Source organism: Sminthopsis crassicaudata, chromosome 2 (genome assembly GCF_048593235.1).
Source record: "Sminthopsis crassicaudata isolate SCR6 chromosome 2, ASM4859323v1, whole genome shotgun sequence".
Taxonomy (NCBI): domain Eukaryota; kingdom Metazoa; phylum Chordata; class Mammalia; order Dasyuromorphia; family Dasyuridae; genus Sminthopsis; species Sminthopsis crassicaudata.
In genome coordinates this window covers 339,557,684-339,579,815 of record NC_133618.1, presented here as the reverse complement: position 1 = coordinate 339,579,815, position 22,132 = coordinate 339,557,684, and the positions used below count along the sequence as shown (strand labels likewise).

Genomic DNA, 22,132 nt, shown 5'->3' with positions numbered 1-22,132 from the left:
GCATTTTCCATCCAAAGTTTATTGATCTTGCCTTGGATCACTGAAACACTAAGAATATTCAAGTCATTCATAATTGATCTTCAAACAATCTTGCTATTACTATGTACAATTCCTGGTTCTGCTTGTTTCTCTCAGCATCAGTTTGTGTTCCAAGACTTTCTAAAATCATCTTGTTCATCATTTTTTATAGAACAATAATATTCCATTACTTTCATATACTTTCATATACCATAACTCATTCTTTCTCCATTTGATAAGTATTTACTCGTTTTCTAATTCCTTGTACCACAAAAAGAGCTGCTACAAAGATTTTTGCACATGTGGGGCCTTTTTACTCCTTTATGATGTCCTTGGGATATAGACCCACTAGTGACACTGCTGGATAAGAGGGTTTTATATAGCCTTTGGACATAATTTTAAATTGCTCCCCAGAATTACTGGATCAGTTCACAACTGTGTATACTAATAATACAACAGTGTATTGGTATACAACAATGTATACTAATACATTGGGGACACTGGTCTCCATTTTATCACATCCCCTCCAATATTTCTCATTATCTTTTCTTGTCATCTTAGCCAATGGTGGGAGGTGGTACTTCAGAGTTAATTTGCATTTCTCTAACCAATAGTGATATAGAGCATCTTTTCATATGACTAGAAATGGTTTAATTTCTTTATCTGAAAACTGTTCATATCCCCTGACCATTTATTAATTGAGAAATGATTTGTTTTCTTGGTGTTTTTTAAAATTTTATTAAAGTCTTTTATTTACAAAACATATGCATGGGTAATTTTTCAACAATGACCCTTGCAAAACCTTCTGTTCCAAATTTTCTCCTTTCCCCCCACCCCCTCCCCTAGATGGCAAGTAGTCCAATACATGTTAAATATGCTTACATATTTATACAGTTATCTTGCTGCATAAGAAAAATTGGATCAAAAAGAAAAAAAAAAAACAACCTGGAAAAGAAAACAAAGTACAAGCACACAATAACAGAAAGAATTAAAATGCTGTTTCATATTCAGTTTTCACAGTCCTCTCTCTGGGTGTAGATGGCTCTCTTTATCATTGAATAATTGGAACTGCTTTGAATCATCTCATTGCTCAAGAGAGCCACATCCATCAGAATTGATCATTGTATAATCTTCTTGTTGCCATGTATAATGATCTTCTAGTTCTGCTCATTTCACCTAGCGTCAGTTCATGTAAGTGTCTCCAGGCCTTTCTGAAATCATCCTGTTGGTTGTTTCTTATAGAATGATAATATTCCATAGCATTCATATACCATAATTTATTAAGCAATTCTTCAATTGACGGGTAGCCATTCAGTTTCCAGTTTCTTGCCACTACAAAAAGGGCTGCCACAAACATTTTTGCACATGTGGGTCCTTTTCCCTCCTTTAAGATCTCTTTGGGATCTTTTTGGATCACCTTTTCATATGATTAGAAAAATAGTTTCAATTTCTTCATCTGAAAACCACTTATCAATTGGAGAATGGTCCTTTATAAAAACCTGCTCTTTAGATAACTTATAACAAATCTTTTTTCTTTACTCTAACTCCTCTTTGTCTGAGAGATGCTTTAAGGTCTTTTATAAAAACCTGCTCTTTAAATAACTTATGGCCCATTCTTATGAGACGGACGAAACTACTCACCAAGGACGGAAGACTTTCATGAGTGGTGAAAGCGGTCCTTGCAACTTCTCAGGTGGGGGGTCGCTACAACTTCTTCAGGTGGGGGTCCGTCTGGCAAGGGTCCGTACCTCGCACCCCACGTTGGGTGCCACCTGTCCCGGTCCAGCGGGACTCAGTTATTCGAGGAGTTGAGGGGGACCCAGCCTGAAAGAGAAACGGGCGAGAAAGAAGAGCGTGACCAAGCAGATTCTTGTCAAGGTCTCAGTTTATTGCTCTTGGGGTACAGCCTATATAGCAAAAAGCATGAGAAAGAGAAGTAGGGTTGGGTCTGGGAAAGGAACATGGGAATGGCTGGTTCAATGAACAGGAACATTTTGCAGTTAGGATACACAATGTTGGAACATACACAATGTTGGAACATTCTATGGTCAGCTGATTCTTGGAAGGATATTGCCCACCTGTGGTCAGCCTGATTCTCGGAACAATTTGTCTAAGGGTAAGGCCCACTTAGGGGGGAGAGACACCTGGGCCAAAGCCTTGGCTCCCGACATACATGTACTGAATTAAAGAACAATTAATCACCATGCTAAACTAGATAATCATTGTCTTATCAATTCCACTGACATAATACCTTGTAAGAATCCTTGTTTCAAGTACAGAGTTCTGGCCCATAACAGAGAATGGCTGTATAAATTGTGGTATATGAATGTTATGGAATATTATTGTTCTAGTAAGACTAATTGTTCTATAAGAAATGACCAGCAGGATGATTTCAGAGAGGCCTAGAAAGACTTATACAAACTGATGCTAAGTGAAATGAGCAGAACCAGGAGATCATTATATACTTCATATTATACACTTCATTATATATGTGGCTCTCTTCAACAATGAGATGATTCAAATCAGTTCCAATTGTTCAGTAATGAAGAGAATCAGCTACACCCAGCAAAAAAAAAAAAAAAAAACTATAAGAAATGTGTGTGGACCACAACATAGCATTTCCACTCTTTCTGTTATTATCTGCTTGCATTCTTATTTTCCTTCTCAGATTATTTTTACCTTCTTTCTAAATCCAATTTTTCTTGCACAGCAAGATAACTATATAAATATGTATACATATATTATATTTAACATATACTAGACTACTTGCCATCTAGGGGAGGGGGTGGAAGAAGGGGAAAAGTTTAGACAGAAGGTTTTGCATGGGTCAAAGTTGAAAAATTACCCATGCAGATGTTTTGTAAATAAAAAGCTATAAGAAGAAGAAGAAGAAGAAGAAAGAAAGAAGAAAGAAAGAAAGAAAGAAGAAAGAAAGAAAGAAAGAAAGAAAGAAAGAAAGAAAAGAAAGAAAGAAAGAAAGAAAGAAAGAAAGAAAGAAAGAAAGAAGAAAGAAAAGAAAGAAGAAAGAAAGAAAGAAAGAAAGAAAGAAAGAAGAAGAAAGAAAGAAAGAAAGGAAGAAAGGAAGGAAGGAAGGAAGGGTGAGAGGGAGAGGAGAGAAGAGAGAGAAGAAAGAAAGAAAGAAAGAAAGAAAGAAAGAAAGAAAGAAAGAAAGAAAGAAAGAAAGAAAGAAAGAAAGAAAGAAAGAAAGAAGAAGAAAGAAAGAAAGAAAGAAAGAAAGAAAGAAAGAAAGAAAGAAAGAAAGAAAGAAAGAAAGAAGAAAGAAAGAAGAGAAAGAAAGAAAGAAAGAAAGAAAGAAAGGAAGAAGAAAGAAAGATGGAAGGAAGGAAGGAAGGAAGGAAGGAAGGAAGGAAGGAAGGAAGGAAGGAAGGAAGGAAGGAAGGAAGGAAGGAAGGAAGGAAGGAAGGAAGGAAGAAGGAAGGAAGGAAGGAATGGAGCCTTTATCAGAACCTTTGAATGTAAAAATGTTTTTCCCAGTTTATTGCTTCTCTTCCAATGTTTTCTTAATATAATCAAAATTATCTGTTTTGTGATCAATAATGATCTCTAGTTCTTCTTTCCTTCCTCCTCCTCAGGTCTGAGAAGTAAACAATCTTGTGTTCTTCTAATTTGTTTATAATATCACTCATTATGTCTAGATCATGAACCCATTTTGCCCTTATGTTAGTATTTGGTGTTATGTGTGGGTCAATGCCTAGTTTCTGTCATACTAGTTTCTATTTTCCCAGACTTGTATTCTTGTACATTTGACTCAGTTTTCTAGATTTTTTAGAAATGAGGCCTTTATCAGAAACATTGGCTTGTAAAAATTGTTTTGCAGCTTTCTGTTTCCCTTCTAATCTTGGCTACATTGGTTTTTTGTTCAAAAGCTTTTTAATTAATTGCAAACACAATTATCCATATTTTTCATTTAATAGTATTTTTTCTAATTACATGTTAAGATAGTTTTCTTTTTAATATTTTATTTTCCCTGTTACATGTAAAACAATTTTTTGCATTTGTTTTTAAAATTTTGAGTTCCAGAATCTCCCTTCTTTCCCACATCCCCTCACTGAAAAGACCCATGTAAAGCATTTCTATAAAAGTCATGCTGCAAAAGAAAACATGGATCTCCTTCCCTCAAAAAGAATTTTGAGAAAAAAAAAGTTTTAAAGTATTCTTCAATCTGTATTCAGACATAATCAGTTCTTTTTTAGGGTATGAATAGTATTTTTAATTGAAGTTTTTTTATTTTCAAAACATATGCATTTTCAACATTGACTCTTGAAAAACCTTGTTCCAATTTTTCCTCCCTTCCCTCTATCCCCTCCCCTAAATGGCATATAATTTTTTCTTAGTTTTTATTTGCAAAGCATATGCAAGGATAATTTTTCCAACATTGAACCTTGCAAAATCTTTTGTTCCAAATTTTCCTCTCCTTCCCCCTACTCCCTCCCCTAACTGGCAAGTAATCCAATGCATGTTAAATATGTTTAAATACATGTTAAATCCAATATATGTATACATATTTATACAGTTATCTTGATGCACAACAAAAATCAGATCAAGAAGGAAGGAAAAGAAAAACTGAGAAAGAAAACAAAATGCAAGCAACAGAGAAAGTGAGAATGCTATGTTGTGCTCCACACTCTGTTCCCACTGTTCTCTCTCTGAATGTAGATGGCTCTCTTCATCACTGAACAAGTTGAACTGGTTTGAATCCTCTCATTGTTGAAGAGAGCTATATCCATCAGAACTGATCATCCGTATAGTCTTGTTGGATGGCTGTTATGAGGCAGAACTCTGAACTTGAAACAAAGGATTCTTACAGTGGAATTGATAGAGACAATGGTGCTTAACAATTCTCTAATTCAGTACATGTACTTAGTACATGTTCTACAAGATTCATACCTTTGATTATAGAGTATATTAGTGTGGATAAACTCAGCTAGAAGGAGAACTAGGGAAGACCAGAGAAGTGGTGGCAGGCTGTCCTCCTTCGTTTCTGAAACCAAGATCCAGAAAGCCTTCAGAAAAACTAGTCAATCCCCAAGTGAAGGAGACAAGATTTTGAAGGAGACAATAAAGGATTTGGACTTTAACCCCTGGCTACTAATGTGGTGATTAGTGAACTGAAATGAAGGCTGCCTCCAGAGACCCCAAGAAAATCTCAACAGAGAACATTACATTTTAGAGAGAATATTATAGATGGCATGTAATTATAGGCATACATGTTTATACAATTATCTTGCTGCACAAAAAAAATCAGATAAAAAAATGAGAAAAAATAAAATTAAGTAAATCACAACAAAAAAGAGTGAAATGCTATGTTGTAATCCACCCTCAGTTCCCATAGTCCTCTCTCTGGGTGTAAATGGCTCTCATCATCACAAGATCATTGGAACTGGCCTAAATCATCTCATTGTTGAAAAGAGCCACGTTCACCAGAATTGATTATCATATAATCTTATTGTTGCTATGTACAATGATTTCCTGGTTCTGCTCACTTCATTTAATATCAGTTCATGTAAATCTCTCCAGGACTCTCTGAAATCATCTTGCTGATTGTTTCTTATAGAACAATAATAATTAATAGTATTTTTAATCATAAGTCTTTTAGAGTAGTTTTAAATCATTGTATTACTGAGAATAGCAAAGTCATTCACAGCTTAATATTCCACAACTTTGCTATTGCTATGTACACAGTACATTTTACTTTGCTTGAGCTCAGGGAGGACTTTCTAGATATTTCTGATACCATCCTGCTCATCATTTTTATGACTTCTTCACAATCACTTATGACAATTTAATCAGCCATTTACCAATTGATGGGCATCTCCTTAATTTCCAATTCTTTGCCTTAAGAGCTGTTATAAATATTTTTGTACATATAGGTCCTTTACTTTTTTTTAATCTTTTGGGATTCATGGCTAGTAGTAGCAATTGTAAGGTTAAAGGATATGCATAATGTTATAGTCTTTTAGACTATGATTTAGGCTATCATATATTTTGATCATTTATCAATTATGAAATGGCTTTTTAAAAAATAAAATTGATTCAGTTCTTTATACCTTTCAGAAATGAAGACTTCATCAGAGAAACATGCTTTAAAATTCTTGTCATGATTACTATTGCTAATTGGATATTCTCCCTATTTATTCTATTTTCTTTCCTTTCATCCTGTTTCTCCTTAAAAGTGTTTTACTTCTGACCAATCCCTCCTTCAATATGCCCTCTCTTCTATCATCATCTCTTGTTCTTTTATCCCCTTCCCTTCCTATTTTCCTGTAAGGTAAGATAGATTTCTATGCCTATATTGAATGTGTTATTTACTCTTTGAGCCAGTTTCTATGAGAATAAGGTTCACTCACTCTTTCCTTTTCCTCTAAAGGATTATACTCAGTTTTGCTGGGTAGAGATTCTTAGATTCTAGCTCCATTGCTCTCCTAAATATCATATTCCAAATCCTCTTTATTGTAGAAGCTGCTATATCTTATGTTATCCTAACTGTGGTTCCAATTTGTTTAATTGGTTTCTTTCTGGACATTCACAATGTTTCCTCCTTGACCTGGAAGTTCCAAAATTTGGCTATAATATTCCTGGAAGTTTACATTTTGGGATCTCTTTCACAGGAGGTGATTAGTACAATCTTTCAATGTGTATTTTACCTCTGGTTCTAGAACATCAGGATAATTTTCCTTGATAATTTCTTGAAAAATTATGGCCAGGCTCTTTTTTGATCATGATTTTCAGGAAGATCAATAATTTTAAAATGATCTTTCCTGGATCTATTTTCCAGCTTGTTTTTCCAATGAGATACTTTTCATTTTTTCCCTATTTTTTTTCATTTTGGGGATTTTGCTTTATTGTATCTTGATTTCTCATAAAGTTTATTTGTTCAGTTCTAATTTTTAAGGCATTATTTTCTTCAGTAAGTTTTTGTACCTCTTTTCCCCACTGGCTAAATTTGCTTTTTAAGGCATTCTTCTCCTTGTTAGCTTTTTGTATTTCCTTTTGCGCAATTCTCAATTCTTTTCCTAAATTTTCCTCTCTCTTATTTGAATTTCAAATTCAAATTCAAATTCAAAGAGTTCCTCTTTAGAACTCTTCCATGGCCTGATCCCAATTCTTATTTTTCTTGGTTGTAGGAGCTTTGATTTTATTATTGTCTTCTGAGTGTGTTTTGATTGTCACCATAATAACTTTATATGGTCAAAAACTATTTCTGTGGTCTGCTCATTTTTTTTAACCTGTTACTCTGCTTTTAACTATTTGTTAAAGAAGGGCTCTAGATTTCCTGTAGACATCTTAAACTCACCATGTTCAAAATGGAACTTATTATTTTTCCCCACAAACCCTCCCATGTTTCTAATTTATCTCTTTCTATTGAAGGTATCTTTATCCTCCCTGTCACCCAAACTAATGAACTAGATGTTGTTCTCAACTCCTTATTCTCTCACTCCCCGCCCATATTTCTAATGTCTTGCAAAAGTCTGCTAGTTTTCTCCTTCCTAATATTTCTTGAATATGTCTTCGTCTGACACTGCTTCCATATTGTTGCAGGTTCTCATGCCTGAACTTCTGGTAGGGGATGTAATATCTTATTAATTAGTCTCATGCCACATTTCTCTTCCCACTCTAATCAATTCAGTTGTCAAAATAATCTTTTTAGAGTGGAGGTCTGAGAATAACATCCTGGTCTTTTTAATAAAGTCTAATGGCTCTCTATCATTTTCAAAATTAATATAAAACCCTATGTTTGGTACGTAAAGCCTTTTATAAAACTGCCCTGCCCCTTTTAGTCTTCGTATATCTTATATCCTCTAAAGTTTTTCCCACATTAAATTCTATCTTTGAACTCCAAGAATTTTCCCTAGCTGTCTCCCATGTCTGACCTACTCTCATCTTCATTTCCTCTCTTTCCTGGCTTTCTTCAAAAAATCTCACCATCCAGAAGAAGCCTCTCCTAATCCACCTTAATTCTATATCTTTTTGCTATTAATTATTTTCAAATGATTCTGTATATAGGTTGTTTGTTTGTAGTTGTTTGTGTGTCATGTCCTTTATTAGACTGAGTTTTTTTTTTTTTTTTTTTACAGCAGAGATTGGTTTTTGTTTGTTTTGTTTTGTTTTGTTTTTTTGGCCTTTCTTTGTATTCTTAGTGTATGGTGGAGTGTCTGACATGTCATTTGAACTTAATAAATGTTGATTGGCTAATGTAGAGAGATTAATATGCAAACTAGAGATCCTAAATCTCGTAACAAATTTATAGCAAGTTGTTTAATTGGAACAACAGTTTTTTTTTCTTCTTTTAATCTTTATTTTCACTGAGGGAATTGACATGGTATTTTGTGGTTTGTGAATTTTAAAAAGTAATTGTTGTCTAAATAGAGGCAGTTGAATGATGTAGGGGTTAGTTCTTCAGACCTGGAGTCCAGAAAGATCTAAATTCAAATCGAGCCTAAAATACTTTCTAACTGTGTGACCCTGGACGAGTCATTTATCCTGTTTCCATTTCCTCAATTGTAAAATGCAGGTGACATTTCTCTTTAAAGGTTGCTGAGAGGCTCAAATGAGAAATTTATAGTAGGTGCTTAATGATTGTTTTCTTTTTAAATGTTATAAGTCTCTTAAATATATTATTATATTAAAACTTGCTATTTCTTGAATATATCATTTGTGTTTCCTGCCTTGAGAATACTCTTCCTCATAATCAACTGATCAACAAAAAATTATTCTTATTTTTGTTTATTTAACATGGAAATGTATTTTCTTATCATCTCAGTTTTCTGTGAATAGAGTAAAAGAACCTCTTGTCCCTGTCCTATTCATTTTTTTATCAATTTTAACAGTAGCCTGTGCTCATATACAATGTGAAGGGAAAAAAATGTTCCCAATTATTGCCCTGAAATTTGCACTTTATGTTGACAGAAATGTTACAGATCCCTTATTTTAAGGTCTATTTATTTTTCAGTTGGCATTTGATTTTGAGCGAAGAGGATTCTTGTTGTCCAATTCAACTGATGTTTAATGTAATTTTTAAAATTACTCTAAAATTTCAGCATAGAAATCCTTTAAATAATTTATTGATGTGTTTTACTTTCACATTATAAACATTTATAAGTTGCATCCTCTCCATAAAAGACCTTATTCTATACCCTCTATTCATTTCCTCTACAAAGGATAAATAACATTTCATCATCCATCCTCAGAAATGATAATTATGATGATCATATTTCTTTCATCTTTCAAAGGTATTTGTTTTTTATATAATGTTATTATTATATATTGTATAGTAATATATTTATATACATTTACAATCTATTGTATATAGTTATTGTATAAATTGTTCTTTCAGTTCTGATGCCATTCTCCATTATTTTATAAAAGTTCTCAAAATTGTTTCATTTAATAGTATTTTGTTATTCTTCTGGTCCTACTTACTTCACTCTGTATCAATTCGCTGAAGTCTTTCTATGTCTTTTTTTCTGTAGCCAAAACAATGCAAGTCCATGCATACATTTACATGAACACTGCAGCCTCTCTAAAGAAAATATAAGGGGAGAAAAAGAAATCTGAGAAATATTCAGAAAAGTAATCTTCTAGGAATCAGATTGCAGGACTAATATTTTGATTTCTTGAACTCAACCCTATCAGATTATATATATATAATTTTTTTCTCTTCTAAATAATTATACTGATCTTTTCCCACTGTAGATCAAACTCTGTTTTGTCATTTGTTTCTTTGTAATTTTTCTGAACTTCTGACATCAAGATGTCATACTGGAATGCAGCTTTAAGCAAAACCATCTTGTAGTTCATATACTCACTATATTCTTCCAGTCACATTGTTCCATGGTTCTTTCTTGTTACTCTGGTCCATTTTGCTATAATTCATCCCTTTATCACTGTCCACAGCCATGTCATCCACTGTAACTGGATGACTGGCTTTGTATAACTATTGGAACTTGCCAAAAAAATCTCCTAACTTCCCAATCAGCAGAACCAATAAACTTTTCACCAATAGATTTTAACAACTTCTTTGTCAATCCACTTGCCATCCACTTTGGACTTCTCAAAATAGCTGTTAAGACTTCAAAAATATTCATGTCAGCCTCCAAGGGGTTTCTTCTCATTTAACTTTCCTTTGTTCTTTTTCTTCAACTTCTTATTCCTGATACCCTGCTGCAAGTAGGAAAGGATCTGTATCAACTTGCTACTGATGATATCATTCATGGGCAGTGTAGTCTGGGATTCCATAATAGAGCAATCAACTTTGCTCTGAATAAGTGTAGTCTTTATGCTCATCATTCAGATCTATCACACAAATCATGCAGCTGCAGAAACAGTTTATTTTGTTCACAAGCTTTATTCTTGGATAGAATTCAGTAAACACTGTGGCTCAAAAGGCACAAGGAAAGAAGACAAAGTTTGAGTAGCTTCCCCCTTTGAATGGACTCTGTGGGTCACATCAGAGCCTTGTGAGGTCATTCCAAGACACACGGGCCGGGGGCACCTGTGGCCATTTTGGAAGAGCCTGGATGACATTTCAAGGGAGAGCACAGCAGTTCTAATGGGACGGATGTTCCATACAAACTTTTTGCAGAGACAGGTGATAGCTGTGGGAGTTCATCTTTTGTTTCTTTCTGAGGTTTCTCCACCATCTCCTTTTCTTTCTCTTTGCTGTCAATCTCAAATCAATGTGTTCCATTTCATCACTCAAGAACCTGGACCAATCTTGGATCATCTGTCACCTTTTCTCTCAAGGGATTTGTAAACTCAACAGTAGTTCTACAGCTCTGTAATTAGCAATTGTACTAATCATCTGTTTCTTCATAATCTTTATTCTTACCATCTCTCTATTCTTCATCACGGTCGCAACATTTTTCTGCTTTTCCCTTTCATGCACAATTTCTTGTTGATGGAATTTGGCACAGTATCTTTTCTTTTTCCTCCTTGGCATTAGAAGACAGTGAAATTTGGATGGTGGTCCAGCTCTAGGTATCATAAGAAGTATTAGTGTACCAGTTTTCCCACATCCCATCCAACATTTATCACTATCTTTTTCTGTCATCTTAACCAATCTGAGAGATATAAGATTGTAGCTCAGAGTTATCTTATTTTCCTTTTCTCTAATCAATAGTGATTTAGAGCATTTTTTCATTAAATAGCTTTAATTTCTTCATTTGAAAATTATTCATAGCTTTGGTTATTTATCAATTGGGAAATATCTTGTATTCTTATAAATTTGAATCAATTTTCCATATATTTTTAAAATGAGTCCTTTATCAGAAACATTGGCTGTAAATTTTTCCCTAGCTTTCTGCTCCCCTTCTTAATTTTGGCTGCATTGGCTTTGTTTTTGCAAAACATTTTTAATTTAATGTAATAAAAATTATCCATATTGCATTTAATAATATTATTTAGTTCTTCTTTGACCATAAATTCTTCCCTTTTCCACAGATTTGAGAGTCAGACTATCCCTTTACTAATTTGCTTATAGTATCCCCCTTTATGTTTTATTCATAAACCCATTTTGACCTTATATTGGTATAGGGTGTTAGATGTTGGTCAATGCCTAGTTTTTTCCATACTGTTTTCCAATTTTCCCAGTAATTTTTGTCAGATAGTGAGTGAGTTCTTATCCCAGAAACTAGAATCTAGCTTTATAAAACATCAGATTTCCATAGTGATTGACTAATGTGTTGTTATGGGCCAGAACTCTGAAATAAGGATTCTTACAAGTTAAGTCAGTGGAATTGATGAAGCAATGGTTATTTAGTTTAGCATGGTGATTAATAGTTCTCTAAACTCAGTATGATTGATTTAATCTTACAACAAATAATAGTTTCTTAGTGACATAATGATTGGTTTATACTCAAGGTAGAGCATATAAACTGGGAGCCTCAGCCAGATTCAGAGAGCTAGGGAAAACAAGCAGACTGGAGGTTGAAGCACAAGCCCTTGGACTCAAATTCATTTATCCCATCTCACACCCTATGGTGGCAGACCTGTCATCCTGCATTTTCTCCACTGAAACGAAGACTCTGGAAGGCCTTTGAGAAAGCTAACTGGGCCCCAAGAAAGGAGACAAAACTTTGAAAGAGATAATAAAGAATTTGGACTTTAACCCCTGGCTACTCTTGTGGTGATTACTCTACTGAAAAGACCTCCAGAAAACTGAACTAAGAACATTACAATGTGTCTTGTGTACTTTTCCATTGATTTCTTAGCCCAGTATCAAGATTACCTCCATTTTATAATATAATATATTATATATTATAATTATACATATAATTATAATATAATAAAAACCTAAAACTTTAGATTTGGTACAACTAGATCATCTTACTTTGCATCTTTTTTCATTAATTCCCTTGATATTCTTGATCTTTTGTTCTTCCAGATGAATTTTGTTATTATTTTTTGTAGCTCTATAAAGTAATTTTTTGGCAATTTGATTGGTATGGCACTGAATAAGTTGATTGATTTAGATAGAATTGTCATTTTTATTATATTATCTTGGCCTACCCATGAGCTATTTTCCCAATTGTTTAGCTTTTATTTTGTTAAATTTGTGTGAAAAGTATTTTGTAATTGTGATCATTTTGCTCCTGGCTTTGTCTTTGCAGGCAGACTTCCGAGTATTTTTATATTGATTAAGTATAGATAATACAATCTATAGATAAGTTAAGTATAGATGATTAAGTATACATAGTATACAAAATTCTTTTATTCTATTCCCACTTCTACCACTATGATTACTGTCTTTACCACCTCTTTTCTGAATTTTTATAATAGTCATTTAACTTATCCATCCTTAATTTTCTTAAAGTTCTGCTCAAGTTATTCCCTAATTCAAAATTTCATCAACTCCATTATTTCTTAAATTAAAACCCAAATTTGCAATTCAAAGTCCCAAAGAAGATAGCCCTATTGAACTTTTCTTGCTTTATCTGTTATTACTTCTCTATCTACATAATTTTTCCTTTATTTAAAAAGGAATGATTGATCTAAGGCTTGATATAGTCACTACCATGACATTTATAAATAAGAATATCTGGAAGACTTCACTATCCCCAAGGAATATCTTTTTAATTTTGAATTCTGTATTGGATGTTCTCTATCAGAGAAGTGAATAACTTTGGTTATTCTTTGTTTTGTATTTCATTTGCTGTTAATGATTAGAAGATTGATTAACAGAGTAATTTTCTACCACATCAAAGGTCTTAAATCAAATCAGTAAATAATAGGTATAATAAGACCATTTATTTTATACATCTTCCAGTAAATTGTGATATGGTAAGGATGATGATTCTAAGATGAATATTATAGTTAAAAGAATACCTGTGCTTTGTGTATAGCTGGTCTTCATGATGTTTTTGTATAAATGTGAGAGTATTGTATAGGTAATAATTATTGATATTCCTTAAGGTGCTTTTTAGGGTGATTTTTATGAGATTCCCACTTTCACACATCTTTGATATTTTACTCTCACTTTGTATATTTTCATCAAAGTTCTCACAATTAATTCTTTCATAGATTTTCTTTCAATACAGTCTTCCCTATATTTTTTCTCTTTAGTGTCATTCCTTCTTTTTCTTTAAGTACATTCTAAGTATTATATTAGAATTCAAGGATAAAAAATTCAGTTATAATAATTTTTTCCTATTCTTGTTCTACTTTTTTTCTTCTGGCATTTTCATTCTTAAATGCTTTTGGAATATCTTTGCTTTATTGTATGTCTTGTCAAGCATTTTTAAAACTGATTTTATCTTATTTATTATCATATTTATTATAATATTATTTATTAGACAATATGAGTGTGATCTCTGGCAAGTAAATCAGATATAGTAGTAATTAATTCATACTGGTAAAACTTTTTAATAAAACTGTTGTAATTCATACTAATAGTTCTGGTAATATAAATGTTTACAGTAATCTGCGGCTTCTTTTTAAAGCCTTATTGAATTAAGACTTTCTTCTGGTGCCACGTGTAAATATGGTACCTATAAAATATGATTTGTGAGGTTTTAACCAAAACCAATGTATCTTCAAAATCTGCTTCTTTTGCAGAGCTTTTTTTTTTTTCAAAATTCATTTTGCCACTGTATTGTATTGTATTATAATGGATTGTAATATAGGCATATGAACTCTGATTATTAACCATCTCAAAGGACTTGTCAGTAAAATTTCAAATACATTTTCCCCAAGCACCTTTCTCTTCATTATTCTATCAGGGAAAGTGAAAATCATCTGGTTTTCATTCATTTACATGTCATTCATCAAAAGGTTATTCCTCCAGTAATATGAGTGTATTATGCCTGTGATTTCCAAATTTTATGTAGAAAAGACTTACTTATTTTCAAATTTTTGCTAGTTATCCTTCTTTTTATAACATAAATTCTGTAATTAATTTCCTTAGCTTGAATATTATTCAAAGGGAGCAGCTAGGTGGCACAATGGATAGAGCACCAGCCCTGAATTCAGGAGGACCCGAGTTCAAATCTGATCTCAGACACTTAACACTTCCTAGCTGTGTGACCCTGGGCAAGTCACTTAACCCCAGCCTCAGGGGGGGGGAAAGAATATTATTCAAGTAAAATTAACAATTTATTATAATTAATAATATAAACAATTGGCATAAACTAAAATAATATATGCATGTATATTATTATTTTAAAATCCTGTTTGTTATTGTAACTTCATAAAATTTTAACATTTATAATATAAAATTTTATTTATTTATAATTTATAATATAATATATTTATAATATAAAAATAAAAACAACATATTATCAGTGTGATGGGTGGATTTATTTCAAATGCATCATTTTTTCAAAATGCATCATTACTGCTACTGCTACTCATAATTCATTTTCAATAAATAATCAAAATTGGTCTTTTAGTTATTACAGAAATACAAATAAAATATAAAACTGTAGTAAAATATTTCTCTTTGTTTAATAAAGCAGAGAATTATTTCCTGTTAAAAAATACATGTTTTCAGTTCTCAATTTTATTTAAAATAGTATTATAAGACTAAATATATCATATTTATCTGAGTTTTTAATCTAGTTTATGTAGAAATCACTAGATTTTTAAAATTAAATAAGAATTGTATCTATAACGTTTTCAAGGGATTAAAAATATGCCTTCATTTCTTTATTTCATTAGCAAATCAATGATTTTTGATTAAATAACAAAATATAATTTTATAAATTTATTACCCAGAGATTAATCTTTTCATGAATGATTCTCTTTTATCTTTCTAGATTATAGTAAAAATGTAATAATCTTGAATTTATTTATTTAAAAGATTTAAAGGTTTTCAAAAATATATAAAAAATACAACTTTATTATGAAATTATTATTATAAGATGAATTTATTTCATTTTTATTTTTATCACTAAGAAAATGTCAATTTCTTATTTTGGCTCAAATGTCATTCAAATTACTTTGGCATGAAAAAGCCATTGTGCTTTTTAATTATATAATAAAATCACTATGTTCTGTCACAAGTTTTGTAAAAACCTTCATTTTAATGGATTTTTTAAAATGAAGTTTATTGCTTTTAATTAGTGCCTGTAGACCTGTATCAAGATACTGAGGCTCTTCAGCTACAGCAATTTTCAGATCTCAGATAGTATGAGGAGTCAGGAGTCATCTGAGTTGGGAAGATTGAGGGAACCTCTACCAAAAAGGAAGGCCAGACCTAACTGGACTGTTGAGATTTGACCTAGGCCAAGAAGGAACCAGCATACTCTGGTGAGTGAAGAAGCAGTGCTGGGTATATGCACTTACAGAAAGTTGAAGTTCTTGGTTTCAGCTTCAGGCCAGAGAGGAGAACTGAAGAGGGACCTGAGGCCAAAAGTACCACCCCCAAAAGAGTTAATAGAAGAAGTTAAAAAAAAAATCAAATGATAAAGATTGAGAAAAAACAAAGAAAGAAAAAAGAGAATAGTCTAAAAACAAAACAAAAACAAAATAAAACAAAACAAAAAATGAAGATTATGAACAGAAAGTCAAACAACTAGAAAAGAAAACTCAAAATCTTAAGGAAGAAAATTACTCTGTGAACTAGAATTGGGCCAGGAAAAGCCAACATTTATAAGAGAGCAAGAAATAATAAAACAAAATATAAAGAAAGAAAAATAGAAGAGATTATGAAATAACATAAGAAAAACAACAGAGTTCATTAATGACTTGTTCAATTTCTTTTTTCTAAAATGAGACTATTTAAATATTTCTGTTAGTCTAAGTAATTTATATTTTTATAAACATTCAGTCATTTCAATTATATTGTCAGACTTGCTGCCATAGAGTTAGGCAAAATAGCTCCTAATTATTGCTTTAATTTCTTTTTCATCAGTAGTAAGTTCATCCCTTTCATTTTTTGAGTTGGTTTTTTTCTTTCATTTTTCTGATCAAATTAACCAAAAGTTTATTTTGTTAGTTTTTTTCATGAAACCAACCTTTAGTTTTATTTATTAGTTCAGTTGTTTTCCTGGCCTCTATTTTATTAATCTCTCCTTTAAGTTGCAAAACTTCTAATTTGGTATTTAATTGAGGGGTTTTAATTTGTTCTTTTTCTAGCTTTTTTAGTTGCATGACTAATTTCATTGATCTGCTCTTTTTCTATTTCTTTATGTAGCTATTTAGAGATATAAAATTTCCTCTAAGAATTGCTTTGGCTGCATATCATAGATTTTGGTATGTTGTCTCATTATTGTCATTTTCTTGGATGAAATTATGGATTGTTTCTGTGATTTGTTATTTGATTCACTTATTCTTTAGAATTAGATTGTTTAATTTCCAATTGTTTTTTAGCCTATCTTTCCCTGACCTTTTATTGGATATAATTTTTATTGCAATGGGATCTGAAAAGGAAACATTTACTATTGCTGCCTTTTTGCATTTGATTGTGAGATTTTTATGGCCTAATGCATGGTTAATTTTTTGTATAGGTGCCATGTACTATTGAGAAAACTGTGTATTTCTTTCTGCCCCTATTCAATTTTATCCAGAAATCTATCATATCTAAGTTTTCTAGAGTCCAATTAACTTCCTAATTTCTTTCTTGTTTATTGTGTGGTTAGATTTGTATGACTCTGAGAGAGGAAGGTTGAAGTTCCCCACTAAAATAAAGGAGGAAATAAATTACTTTAAAAATTATATTTAATTAATTATGATTATTTTTAATTATAAATAATATATGTATAAATTTATAAATAATAATTTTATACTTATTATTATATATGATATAAGTAATTGTTATAAATAATTATAAATTACTCCCTAAGAAAAAATTTCCAGGGCCAGATGGATTCACAAGTGAATTCTATCAAACATTTAAAGAACAATTAATTCCAATACTATATAAATTTTTTGTAAAAATAGGTAAAGAGGGAGTACTGCTAATTTCCTTCTTAGACACAAATATGGCACTGATACCTAATCTAGGAAGGGCCAAAGCAGAGAAAGAAAATTACAGATTAATCTCCCTAATGAATATTGGTACAAAAAATTTAAATAAAATATTATCAAAGAGATTACAGCAATTTATCAGCAGGATACTATACTATGACCAAGTAGGATTTATATCAGGAATGAAGGCTGGTTCAGTATTAGGAAAATTATTACCATCATTGACCATATTAATAACAAAGTCAACAGAAATTATATGATAATCTCAATAGATACAGAGAAAGGTTTTGACAAAATACAGCACCCTATTCCTATTAAAAAACATTAGAGTACATAGGGATAAGGGGAGCTTTCCTTAAAATAATAAGCAGTATCTATCTAAAACTTACAGCAAGCATTATTTGTAATGAGAGAAGCTGGACACATTCCCAATAATAAGATCACAGTGTGAAACAAAGATGCCCATTATCACCATTATTATTCAACATAGTACTAAAAGTGTTGGCTTTAGCAATAAGAAAAGAAAAAGAAATTAATGGAATTAGAATAGGCAATGAGGAGATAAAACTATCACTCTTTGCAGATGATATGATGATATACTTAAAGAATCCTAGAAAATCATTCAAAAACCTAATGGAAACAATTCACAGCTTTAGCAGAGTTGCAGGATATAAAATAAACCCACACAAATCATCAGCATTTCTATATATCACTAACAAAGCTCGTCAGCGAGAGATTGAAAGAGAAATTCCTTTTAAAATAACATTAGACAAAATAAAATACTTGGGTGTTTACTTGCCATGACAAACGCAAGAATTATATGACTACAATTACAAAATGCTTCTCACACGAATAAAGGCAGATCTAAACAACTGGAAAAATATCAATGGCTCATGTGTAGGCTGAGCTAATATAATAAAAATGACAATTCTGCCTGAATTGGTCTACTTGTTCACTACCATACCAATGAAACTGTCAAAATATTATTTTATAGAACTAGAAAAAATAATAACAAAATTTATCTGGAAGAACAAATGGTAAAAAAAAAAATAAATAAAATAAAATAAAATAAGGAAATTAATGGGAAAAAATACAAAGGATAATAGCTTTAGCAGTACCAAAACTATAACTTTATATAATAAAGCAGTAGTCATCAAAACTATTTGGTACTGGCTAAGAAACAAAGTGGTGGATCAGTGGAATAGATTAGATATACCAGTCAATAGCAATCTAGTATTTGATAAATCCCCAAACTCCAGCTTCTGGAATCAGAACTTAGTATTTGACAAAAATTGCTGGGAAAACTATAAAATATATAGAACTACATCTCACACTCCAAATCAAAATACTCAAAATGGATACATGATTTGGTCATAAAGGATGATACCATAAACAAATCAGGAGAACAAGAGATAATTTACCTATCAGATCTTTAGAGAATAGAGGAATTTGTGACCAAAGAAGAACTAGAGAATATTATGGAAAGCAAAATGGACAACTTTGATTACATTAAATTAAAAGATTTTTGCACAAACAAAACCAACAGAAACAAGATTAAAAGGGAAATGCAAGTCTGGGAAAAAAATCTTTGCAAACAGTATTTCTGATAAAGGTCTCATTTCTAAAATATAAAAAGAACTGTGTCAAATTTATAAGAAGACAAGTCATTCCCCAATTGATAAATGGTCAAAGGATATGAACAGACAATTTTCATATGACAAAATTCGCGCCATTTATAATATATGAAAAAATGCTCTAAACTGCTATTGATTAGAGAAACACATGTCAAAACAACTCTGCAATATCACCTCACACCTCTCAAATTGGCTAAGATGACAGGAAAAAATAATGATAAATGTTGGAGGGTATATGGGGAAACTGCTGGAGTTGTGAAATGATCCAACCATTCTGGAGAGCAATCTGAAACTATGCCCAAAGGGCTATAAAACTGTGCATATCCTTAAATTCAGCTGGGTCTGTATCCCACAGAAATAAAGGAGGACCCACATGTGCAAAAATATTTGTAGCATCTCTTTTTGTGGTAGCAAAGAATTGGAAAAAGAGTGGATGCCCACAAATTAAGGAGTGGCTAAACAAGCTGTGGTATATGAAGTAATGGAATATTATTATTCTATTAAAAATGGTGAACAAGCTGATTATAGAAAGGCCTGGAAAGATGTTGAGTGAAAGAAATAGAACCAGGAATACATTGTACACAATAACAACAAGAATGTACGATGATCAACTATGAAAGGCTTGGGTCTTCTCAGGGTAATCCAAAGCAATCCCAATATACTTTGGACAGAAAATGTCATCTACATCCAGAAAAAGATCTAGAGACTACATCAACATAAGTATGTTCACTTCTTTTTTTCTGTTTTTGTTTTTTTTAATCTCTTCCATGGTTTTTCCCTTTTGCACTGATTTTTCTCTCCCAACATGATTCATAAAGCAATGTGTATTAAAAATAAATACACTTATTACAATAAAAAAGAAACAGAACAAAAGTAAAGAGATCAAGAAGAGAAAACATAAAAATATTTAGACTAACTGAAATATTTGATAAAAAAAAATGTTGATACAATAATACAAAAAATAATTAAAGGTAATTATCCTGAAGTATTAGAACAAAAGTGGAAAGTAGAAATAGAAAAAAAAAAAAAAATCCAGGAATCACCTGCTGAAAGAGATCCCACAAGGAAAATATATTGAAAGATTATTACTAAATTCTGAAACCCTCAGATTAAGGAGAAAATTTTATGTGCAACAAGAAAAAAAAATAATTTAAACATGGCAGAGCTGCAATTAGAATCACACAAGGCTAATTTCAAGGGATTTGATAAGGATAAACTATGTTTTATATATTGATGTGTAAACCACAATCTAAGACTGTTATTAGTAATTGGGTAGTTCAAAAACTGATTGGGGTAGAGCTGAGTATGATGTGATTCTAAAAAGCAAAACTATAAAGAAAGAGGTAAAATGAGTAATTGTGTTATATCATTGAGGACAAGAGCAAGAACTGATAAGAAGAATTAGATGGGGAAGGAGGGTTGATAATTCTGGGACTCTATTCTCATTGATAGTGGGTAAAAGAGGGTACAATACATATCTTGAACAATATATTTAGAAGGACCTAAAATGTATAAAAGTTTTCTAAATATATAAAGAAATAAGTGGAGGAGAGAATAAGATATGGGGGTTTACAGAGGGGTGTGTAGATTAAAAGGAAGGGATAAAGAAGGAGGGAAAGAATGGGGAGAGAGGATAAGGGAGAGATCTTGGTGAGGGAGAGGAGATTAAGCAATAGTGAAGCAAGGAAGAGGATAGAAATAGAGGAATCAGCTGGCAAAATGATCAGGAGTAAAATTTATTAGAAAAAAGCAGGGGTAGTAATCATTGATCTCAGACAGAGTTAAAACTAAGATTTAATCAAAAGAGAAATGGTAGATTTAGAAAAATATGGAAAGATTTGGAAGGGATTTCAGAGGTAACCAAGATATGTTATTATTTTAATAATAATAATTTTAATAATATTTTAAATAATAAGTTAATAATTTTAATAATAATAAGGAAGTGTCAAAATAGAACACTGTATTGCCTTGAAATTGGGGATGAAGGAATTAATAACAAAACAATGTCACAAATAGAGAAAAACCTGTCACCTAATGAAACTACAATACAAACAAGAAATGTTAGAGAAGAGATTAGTGATAGTTGAACTTCACTCTCTTCAGAACAGAAATTCATTTCACGGAATAGAAAAATGGAGAAAGGGAAGAAGGGAGAAGATATGAGAAGGGTAGAGGAAAGAAGGCATTTCATTTTTGCTCTTGTTTTCAGTGATATGACTCTTCATGATCCCATTTGGGATTTTCTTGGCAGACATACTAGAGTGGTTTGCCATTTCTTTCTCCATCCCATTTTTGAAATTGAGGCAAAGTTAAGTGACTTGCCCAGGGTTACACAATTAATATGTATCTGAGATTAGATTTGAACTCTGGAACATAGGTCTTTCTGACTTGGGTGTGTGTGTGTGTGTGTGTGTGTGTGTGTGTGTGTGTGTGTGTGTACATGGCACACATATGTGTGTGCATATTTCTGTTCCAAGATGCCAAAGAATGGGTATCTGAAAGGGTCTCCATCAGTTGGAAGAGAGCTAAACAAATTATTGTATATATTTATAAATGAGGTAATATAAAAACAAAAAATAAAAATTTAAAATAAAAGAACAATAATAGATAAAATAAAAGAGTAATAATACCAAAAGGAATTACCTTTGGAAGAATGAGTTCCTCCATCTGATGAAATGGATGGCATAACATGACCCTTAGTATTCAATTAGTATTCAAAGGGAAGACTCTAGGAGGCTCTGAAGCTTGCCCAAACTCATGTAGAAGAGACAGTAGAAAGGGAAATTCAATTAGTTAGAGATTGTCCCTATGCTGTAAGAGGTACAATAGGGAACAGGGCTAGGCCTCAATAGCTTAATGTATAGAAACATAGGACCAGGTTTTAAATAAGTGTGTACACATGCACACAAGCATACATATATGCATGCACATATACCCTTTGTACTTATCAAGATTTTTGAGCCACCATACAAAATGGGACCAAATTTTGCTTGATACCATGCTCAGGGAAGAAGATGGCTCAACACCCAGACAACCTGAGCCACAAGATACTTTAG

General features: G+C 31.9%; 1 pseudogene; it reads right to left on the bottom strand.

Annotated features, from left to right (window-relative positions):
• Window positions 1-1,722: 1,722 nt before the first annotated feature.
• Window positions 1,723-10,978, bottom strand: LOC141552825 (protein Red pseudogene; annotated as a pseudogene).
• Window positions 10,979-22,132: the final 11,154 nt, after the last annotated feature.